Raw genomic sequence first — 8699 nt, 5'->3', positions numbered from 1 at the left:
TATGTGTCTCCAAAAAATTAGACAACTCTTGGTGGACCATGTGCTCGGTAATTTTACCAAGGACTGGAAGCAGAGATATGGGGCGGAGATTGGAAAGATCTGAAGGATTTTTATTTTGCTTTTTCATCAGGGGTTTGACTATGGCTTTTTTCCAATCCGAGGCACGGTCCCGGAACTAAGTGATTCAATCACTATTTGATTTATTATGGGGTTTACGACCTCGACTATTTGATGAAGAATGTATGGAGGGCAGGCATCGGATGGCAATCCTGATTTACAGGACATGATGACCTCATAGGTTTGTGCAAGGGTTGCAGGCTTAAACATCGCAATGGTGTTCGGTGGGGAAAGCACGGGGCCATTAGTACTCGCTCTGATGGGATGTTTTGTGGGAGAGAAGTCATCCTGTAATCGTTTTATTTTGTCATCAAAGTAGTCAGCAATCTGGTCACAGAGGCTTTGCGACGGGGGGATTTCTTGTTTCAAAATTGCCGGATGGGTAAATGATTTTACTATAGAGAAGATGGTTTTCTGTTTTTGCTGGGCTTCCTGAATGAGTTTCGTGTAATAAGCCCTTTTGGCAGTTTTAATGTTTGCAAAATAAGTATTCCTATGCTTTATGTACAGGCTTTTTGCTATTGGATCATAGTTCCTAATGCAACTATGGATACAATACTGAGCAAATTAGCAGAGGTCCACAACCTGGCTAAAACAACGAAGGAGGACATTTCTGCTATCAGACAGGACATCAGGGACACCAATACCAGGCCGAAACAGAGAACAGGATAAGCCATCTGGAAGAGACAGAGACAAAAGTTTGCAAATCCCTCAAAAACCTGTCCACCACGACAGACTCCCTGACTAGGAGATTATCTGAGCTTGAAGACAGAAATCGAAGAGGGAACCTGCGTATTTTTGGAATCCCAAAGGGATCAGAGGATGCTTCTAGTTCATGCGTCTCCTTCCTGGAATCCTGGTTCTCACAAGCAACCAACCTGTCCTTCCACAATCCGCTTGAATTTGACCGTGCTCATAGGGTTCCCTCCAGAATTACACCTAACCAAAAAGTTCCAAGACCAATCGTCTGCAAGCCTCTGTGCTACCAACTTGTTGAACAGATCTTGGCTTTCATGCGCAAAAACACCCATATCCTATGGAAATCCAACATAATCTTTATCTCCCAAGACTACAGTAAAGAGACGGTGGACATCAGAAAAGGTTTTCTCGCTCTTCGACCCAGGTTACGCTCCTTAAACTACCAATTTGGTTTTGCAGGCCCAGCAAGGTTCCGTGTGGTCATCCAAGGGGTTCCCCAGGTTTTCACAGATCCCCAAAGACTCAAAAGATTCCTCGATGGTCCGGATGAACTTTCAATGGACACAACAACACGGGGTCCCTCCAATACAGGCACCTGAAAATCTCTCTAATTACTTTACTACATGATTGTGGGTCCACTATTCTGTATTGTGTTCATGATTCTGATCGGTTGCAGCAATATCACAATTGCTTGAATCAACTTGGTGGGGTTTCAAGTAAGATCTTTATTTGTAAAATGTTCCGCCCGACTTATTTGCACTCAACGTTTTACTTAGGTTTTACTTAAGTATCTGTGTTTTAGTTTAATCTACTGATGGGGACAGTACTAATTACTGGCTTTCCACTCATAAGTGAATAACGACCCAACACTAGCTCACTGTTAGCTCATTTTCAGCTTCTTGGTTTCAATCATAGCCTTAACAACGTTCACTTGCCTTTATTCCTGTGAATGTTCTTGTTAAACTCGCAGTTGACAGTTTCAGAACTCAGAATGTGGCGGAAACACATTAGGGTCCTCCTGTACCGCCTCTAGTCCACTTCAATAACTGACTTACATTTAGTTAAATCCAGTTATGTAGTTAGCGTTTACTGTTCTTGAAATGGGATTTGATTTCAATAGCCTAACACGATCTTGTTAATTCCCATGGGGGGGGGGGGGGTAGCTATTTTCCCCTTGTCACCATGTCTACTAGTTTCTCTCAGGGTGGGATGGGAGGGATTGGTGGGAGGGAAGGGAGGGTTATGGATTTGACTTTAAATTGGTGACTTTTCTGTATTGCTAGTATATTTTGTTTTCTTTTTTCTGTATGTTATTGTTTTCCTTGCTCAAGTGCCAGCTTCCAATTCCGTTTGATTCAAGTGTGTAGGACTATTTCAAACATGCTGCTTTTAGGTTATGTGGCATGTTGCAAGAATGTAAAGAAGCTTTCCTGCTCATTTTTAGTGTCCTACTATGCTAATCCCCCACTCTTCTGATACGAGTTCACCGCCAACACAAACCAGCTACAGCTCGTTTGCCCTGCTTGGTTCTGAAGTTGCGGTAGAATCTTAATTAATGATTTCACTGAGTGTAAAGTTGGAAACTCACTGTTATATATCCACCTTTTGTCCATACAACCCGTACACATTGTCAAAACACAAGGGACATAGGTTTTGCGGCCACAAGAACAGCAGTGGTATTGGTTTAGTTGGATCATACTTCCGACATACATATGATGTCACACACCGCTCCCAAATCCCCCTCAGGGATTTCCATGCGGAATAACCTGAAAATACTTTCGCTTAACGTTAAAGGCCTTAACCATCCGGTTAAACGGAGGAAGATTCTGGACTATCTCCAGAAACAGAAAGGGAACGTTGTCTTATTACAGGAAACAAAGATTGATGCTGAACAATTCAACACCCTTAAAAATAGATTTTACAATGAAGTTGTTGGTCCTGAGGCGTTGGGCAAGAAAAACGGTGTTCTGACCTTAATAGCGAAAAAATCAAACATTAAAATAGGAGCATACACAGCGAGGGAGGTGGATCACAACTAAATTGATTAAAGACAATACCGAGTTCTTTATCACCAATGTCTACGCACCTAACACTATCGAATTAGACTTCTGGAATGACCTATCTAAACAGATCGAAACTATCCCAGATTTGGCTATGCATATAATGGCATGAGACTTTAATCTGCCTCTGGACCCAGCTCTGGACAGGGACTCGCAATGTGCTTATCGCAGTAACAACTCCCATAAAGCCTTTACTAACCTCTGTTCCCGATTCTTGGAGATTACAAAACCCCACAGGCAGGGAATATTCATTTTACTTAACACCTCACAATTCCTACACACGTATTGATTACTTGTTTATTACCAGTAATTCCACTGCTAGAATCATGGAGACGTCAATAGAACCCAGGGTGGTATCAGACCACTCATGTATCTCCCTCTCTATATCAAACGTAAAACCGACCTCCCGATATTCCCCCTGGAGAATGAATGACGAAGTGTTAGAAAAGGAACAACACAGAAAACCATAGAAAATGCAATTCAGAGCTACCTTATGAACAACAAAAGAACTGACACGTCGGATCTCACTCGCTGGGAGCCTCTGAAAAGCACTATTAGGGGTGAGTTTATTAAAATCAGATCAGTCATGAATAGGGATCTCAACAAGGCCCTTGACGATTTAGAGAAGGAGATCTCTACCCTAGAAAGCATGCACATAGCATCTAGAGATGCAACAACCAAGAATGAATTAGTGAACAAAAAATATGAAAATAATAAAAAATAAGTAATAGAGCTGGAATATGGATTAACAGGCAAAAGAAATTCAGGCTCTGTGAATCAAATAAGGCAGGTAAAAGCCTAGCTGCGTACTTAAAGTTTAAAGTACAGAAGAACACGATTAATAGCATAAAAGATGATAAAGGCTCAGTCCATTCTGACCCAGACAAAATTGCTAACATTTTCAAAGATTTTTATAGTGTCTTATACTCTAAGAACAAAGCGTAGATAACATCAAAATGCAGGATTATCTAAAGGAATGTGACCTCCCAGCCCTTTCAGATCCAGAACAGTTAGAACTCAACAGCCCTATTACCACCTCAGAAATTGAGAAATCAATTAAATCGCTTAAATGTGGAAAGGCCACAGGACCCGATGAGTTTAGTGCCAAATTTTATAAGTGTTTCCCTTAGCTTTTAGTTCAACCACTCTTACACCTGTTCCATGAATTTAGTAATGCAGGCAAAGTCAACGGAACACTTGCTGAAGCCATCATAGCTGTGTTACCTAAAGACGGGAAAGATCCGACACTCCCCAAAAATTACAGGCTGATATCCCTCATTAACTTACATTGTAAGTTCTTTGCAATGATTCTGGCAAATCGCTTACAAAAAGTCTTGCCTAAACTTATTCGCCCTTCACAGGTTGGCTTTTTAAAGAATAGACTGTCCAGCGATAATACCAGGGTCTTAGCCCACGTATTGGAAAGGGCTAAACTCACTAGCTCGCCTACAGTGGCCATCACGCTCGATGCCGAAAAAGCATTCGACAAAGTTGACTGGACGTATCTGGAAGCGGCGCTTACTAAATTTAGGCTAGGAGAAAATTTTACGCGGATGGTAAAGTCCCTATATTTTAGCCCCTCGGCTAGAGTCCGGTCAGGGGCTCAATCTCTTTCTCATTCCAATTAAAACAGGGAACTAGACAGGGCTGCCCCCTCTCTCCCTCACTATTTTTACTGGCCATTGAACCCTTCTTATATCACATTAGGATCAATGACCGTATCTCAGGGTTCCACTTTAGCGATTACACTGTCAAAATACCGCTTACGCCGATGACGTCTTGGTGATATCTGAAAAAGCTGAAAAGACTATCCCTGCTCTCATGTTCTCAATAGAAAGCTTTTCTAGGGTGTTCGCATATAAGCTAAACAAAGATAAGACTGAAGTAAAACTCCTAAATAACCGCGGTGGCAAAGAGATTATGGGAGACTCCGGCCTTACATGGCAACCAAAATGTTTTAAATATCTGGGCCTAGACTTTGACAAGGACCTGATCTCTACTCTCCACACTAATGAAACTTTACTCTATAAAAAGATTTCCACATTATTGGAAGGGTGGTCCCCTAAGTATCTCTCATGGTGGGGTAGGGCGAGACTTTAAAAAGGATGGTGACCGCTTTTGGTTAATTATCTAGCTAGCATGCTACCAATGACTTTCTCATCTGATTTCCTGAACAAGGTCTATAAGCTCTTCAACACGTTCCTATGGCAGGGTAAGAAACACAGAATATCAATGAATAAGCTACAGCTATCTAAGGAAAAAGGCGGTCTGAGTCTTCCTAACTTTAGGAATTATCAAACAGCGTTCCTATGCAAGCAGGGAGCCAACTGGTCGACCGTACACCCGGACTATACTCCAATCTGGCTCGAAATAGAAAAGTCGCTCATCGATAAAATGCCTCTATCTGCCCTCCTCACCATGGATCTCTCCCACCTTCCTCAATCGCAATACATTCTCCTTAATACTAAGAGAGCCCTTCTACAAGTAGACCACCTCTATAAACTAAAAGTTAATAACTCTAATATTAACTCTTTATGGCTAAATCCTTCTCTAAGGATTGATGGTAGTATGCTCTACTGCAGGGGTACTCATAGTACGGCCCGCGGGCCGGGCCGCCAGAGGCCCGGCAAGCCTTCCCTGGCAGCCCGCGGACCTTGCAGACAATTTACCCGTGTTTAAAAAAAAAAAGAGTGTCATCAAACACTGCGCACCGCGACTCTGAGAGACTCAGCTGCTTGATGCTCTGTGGGGGCGGGGCATTCCAGTGATAGTCAGAGTGCAGCTGCAGGGGGGCTAAGAGGTGAAATACAAAAGCCTCATTAACATACAAATGGTCTTTTGAAGACCTGTGAAGTGCTCGGTGCAGCTGTGTGTGTGTGTGTGTGTGTGTGTGTGCCAGGAAGCTGTCTCAGCCCGGGCACACACAAGCAGGGTGAGATGAAGAGGGTGACAGAGGGAGGTAAAGGGAGGGAGACAGAGGGAGGGAGGGAAAGGGAGGGAGACAGAGGGAGAGCGAGGAAGGGAGTGAAAGGGAGGGAGAGCGAGGGAGGGAGAGCGAGGGAGGAAGGTAAAGGGGGAGGGAAAGGGAGGCAGACAGACTGAGGGAGGGAAAGGAAGGGAGAGCGAGGGAGGGAGGGAAAGGGAGGCAGACAAAGGGTGAGAGAGGGAAAGGGAAGGGGAGGGAGAGGGAGGGAGGGAAAGGGAGGCAGACAGAGGGAGAGCGAGGGAGGGAGGGAAAGGGAGGCAGACAGAGGGAGAGCAAGGGAGGGAAAGGGAGGCAGACAGAGGGAGAGCGAGGGAGGGAAAGGGAGACAGACAGACAGGGAGAGCGAGGGAGGGAGGGAAAGGGAGGGAGAGCTAGGGAGGGTGGTAAAGGGAGGCAGACAGAGGGCGATGGAGGGAAGGAAAGGAGGGAGGGAATGGGAGGCAGACAGAGGGAGAGATAGGGAGGGAAAGGGAGGCAGACAGAGGGAGAGATAGGGAGGGAGGGAAAGGGAGGCAGACAGAGGGCAAGCGGGGGAGGGAGGGAAAGGGAGGCAGAGAGAGGGAGACAGAGAAAGGGAGACAGACAGAGGGAGACAAAGAGAGGGAGGGAGACAAAGAGAGGGAGAGGGAGGGAGACAGAGAAAGGGAGAGGGAGAGAGACCGAGAAAGGGAGAGGGAGGGAGACAAAGAAAGGGAGACAGAGGGTGACAGACAGAGGGAGGGAGGAGGGTGACAGGCAGAGGGAGGGAGGAGGGAGACAGACAGAGGGAGGGAGACAGACAGAGGGAGGGAGGAGGGTGACAGACAGAGGGAGAGTGACAGACAGAGGTATGGAGGAGGGAGGGGGAGGGCGACAGAGTGAGGAGGGCGACAGAGTGAGAGAGGGAAGGAGAGTGAGGGAGACAGAGAGGGAGAGGGAATGAGAGAGAGGGAGACAGAGAGGGAGAGGGAAGGAGAGAGAGGGAGACAGAGAGGGAGGGAAGGAGAGGGAGACAGAGAGAGAGGGGGGAGACGGAGAGGGAAGGAGAGAGAGGGAGACAGAGAGAGAGACAGAGGGAGTGAGACAGTCAGAGTGAGCGAGACAGAGGGAGTCGGGGAGAAATAGGGAGAGATGGAGGGAGAGATGGAGGGAGAGAGAGAGAGAGAGAGAGAGAGAGAGAGAGAGAGAGAGAGAGATGTGTATGCCGGGTCTGGTGGCTCAGTGGACGTAGGCATCCGCTGCAGGGACCTGGTTCAACCTCATGGTCACAGTTTTTTCTGTTGCTCTAGCCCCTCCCCCTCCCCCACTGGCCCGGCCCCACCGGTGCGGCCCTCGGACACAAACCACACTGTAAATTTGGCCCCCGCGAGAAAGTCTGTGAGTACCCATGCTCTACTGGGAACAATGGTCTCAAAAAGGAATAAGCCTAGTAAAAGATCTCTTTGCAGGGCCCCTCCCGTTGCCTTTCTCAACCCTTCAGAGCCAACACAATTTAACCTCCATGGATTTTTATGACTTTCTAAAGCTGAAAGCTCTCCTTTCAACATGCTCTTTTAAACCCTACGAACCATCATTAGTTCCTCAATTGTCACTAATACTGAAAGCAGGACACACACCCTCTTCAGAATTTACAAACTTCTATTTCCTAACCCATGGAAGATGCACAAACAAAGTGAGGCCAAATCTCACTAATATCTCATTTGAATGGGATAAAATATATAGCACAGCCTTCTCGAATAAAATATCCCCTATTTTATCACAGACTAAGTATATGTTACTCTATAGGTCATACTGGACCCCGGAAAAACTTTTTAAACTCCTCCTAATCGAAAGCCCGACATGCTGTAACTGTAACTCTACAATCGGAAACCTCGCCCACATGCTCTTCACCTGCGCTACCTTACAGCTATACTGGGTGTATAGGTCACATTTTCATCATCAATAGGTCACATTTTCAACATCAATCCTCCCAGGGAATTCTCATATATCTTGTTAGGCGTCCTGGATCCGGCTCTGGTCAATATTAACGATCAACACTTGATGGATCTCATGCTAACCTTAGCCTGTAAAGTTATATTATGCAAATGGAAAAATGCCAAAGATGTATCTTTTAGAGTTTGGCAGGAATGGCTGTTCTTCCTAAAAGGCGCGGACAACCCGGTACTTCACACTTCTCCATGGCGTAAGACTCATCAGAAACTCTGGAAATCCCTTGACGCCTCATCTTTCTCATTTGACCCTCCGTGAACTCCACCTATTGTGGTTACATTTGTAACTACAATATATCGCCATTGCTATAAAGGTATAGGCTGTTAAGATTATCTTATTTCATGTATGATACCATACTGCTATATATAATTATGTCATATGGTATATATTAATTATGTTACCATATGCCATGGTATATAAATACGTCCTCTGCTGTTTTCATATCCTGTGGTCTTCATGTAAACATTGGCTGCAATTGATAGGCACTTGAGCACGTTAGCATGTATGCAAGGATTATCATGTATGTATTGTTTGATTCGGACCTATTATTGTTATTTTCATTTATCTTCCTTATCTTCCTTTATTTTATGTTTGTATTTTGTTCCTTTGTATTTGTTTTAAAATAAAATTATCTGAACAAAAAAAAAAATCAATAAAACTTGAATATCAAAAAAAAGTAGAATAGGAATTTAATGTTAAACGTCCTTTGAAGGACCAAGTCCCAACATGCTTCACTGTAGCAAGGCTGGTTGTTCCATAGTAAAACGACGTGTTACGTAATTACATTTAACAATGCTAATTTGGTTCAGAAACAGCTAGAAACAATGATTAGAAATCCAATTTGATGATGAAGTTGGATTTTTGATAAA

The sequence above is a fragment of the Lissotriton helveticus genome, chromosome 9 (assembly GCF_964261635.1).
Source record: "Lissotriton helveticus chromosome 9, aLisHel1.1, whole genome shotgun sequence".
Classification (NCBI taxonomy): Eukaryota; Metazoa; Chordata; class Amphibia; order Caudata; family Salamandridae; genus Lissotriton; species Lissotriton helveticus.
This window is presented reverse-complemented; position numbering follows the sequence as displayed.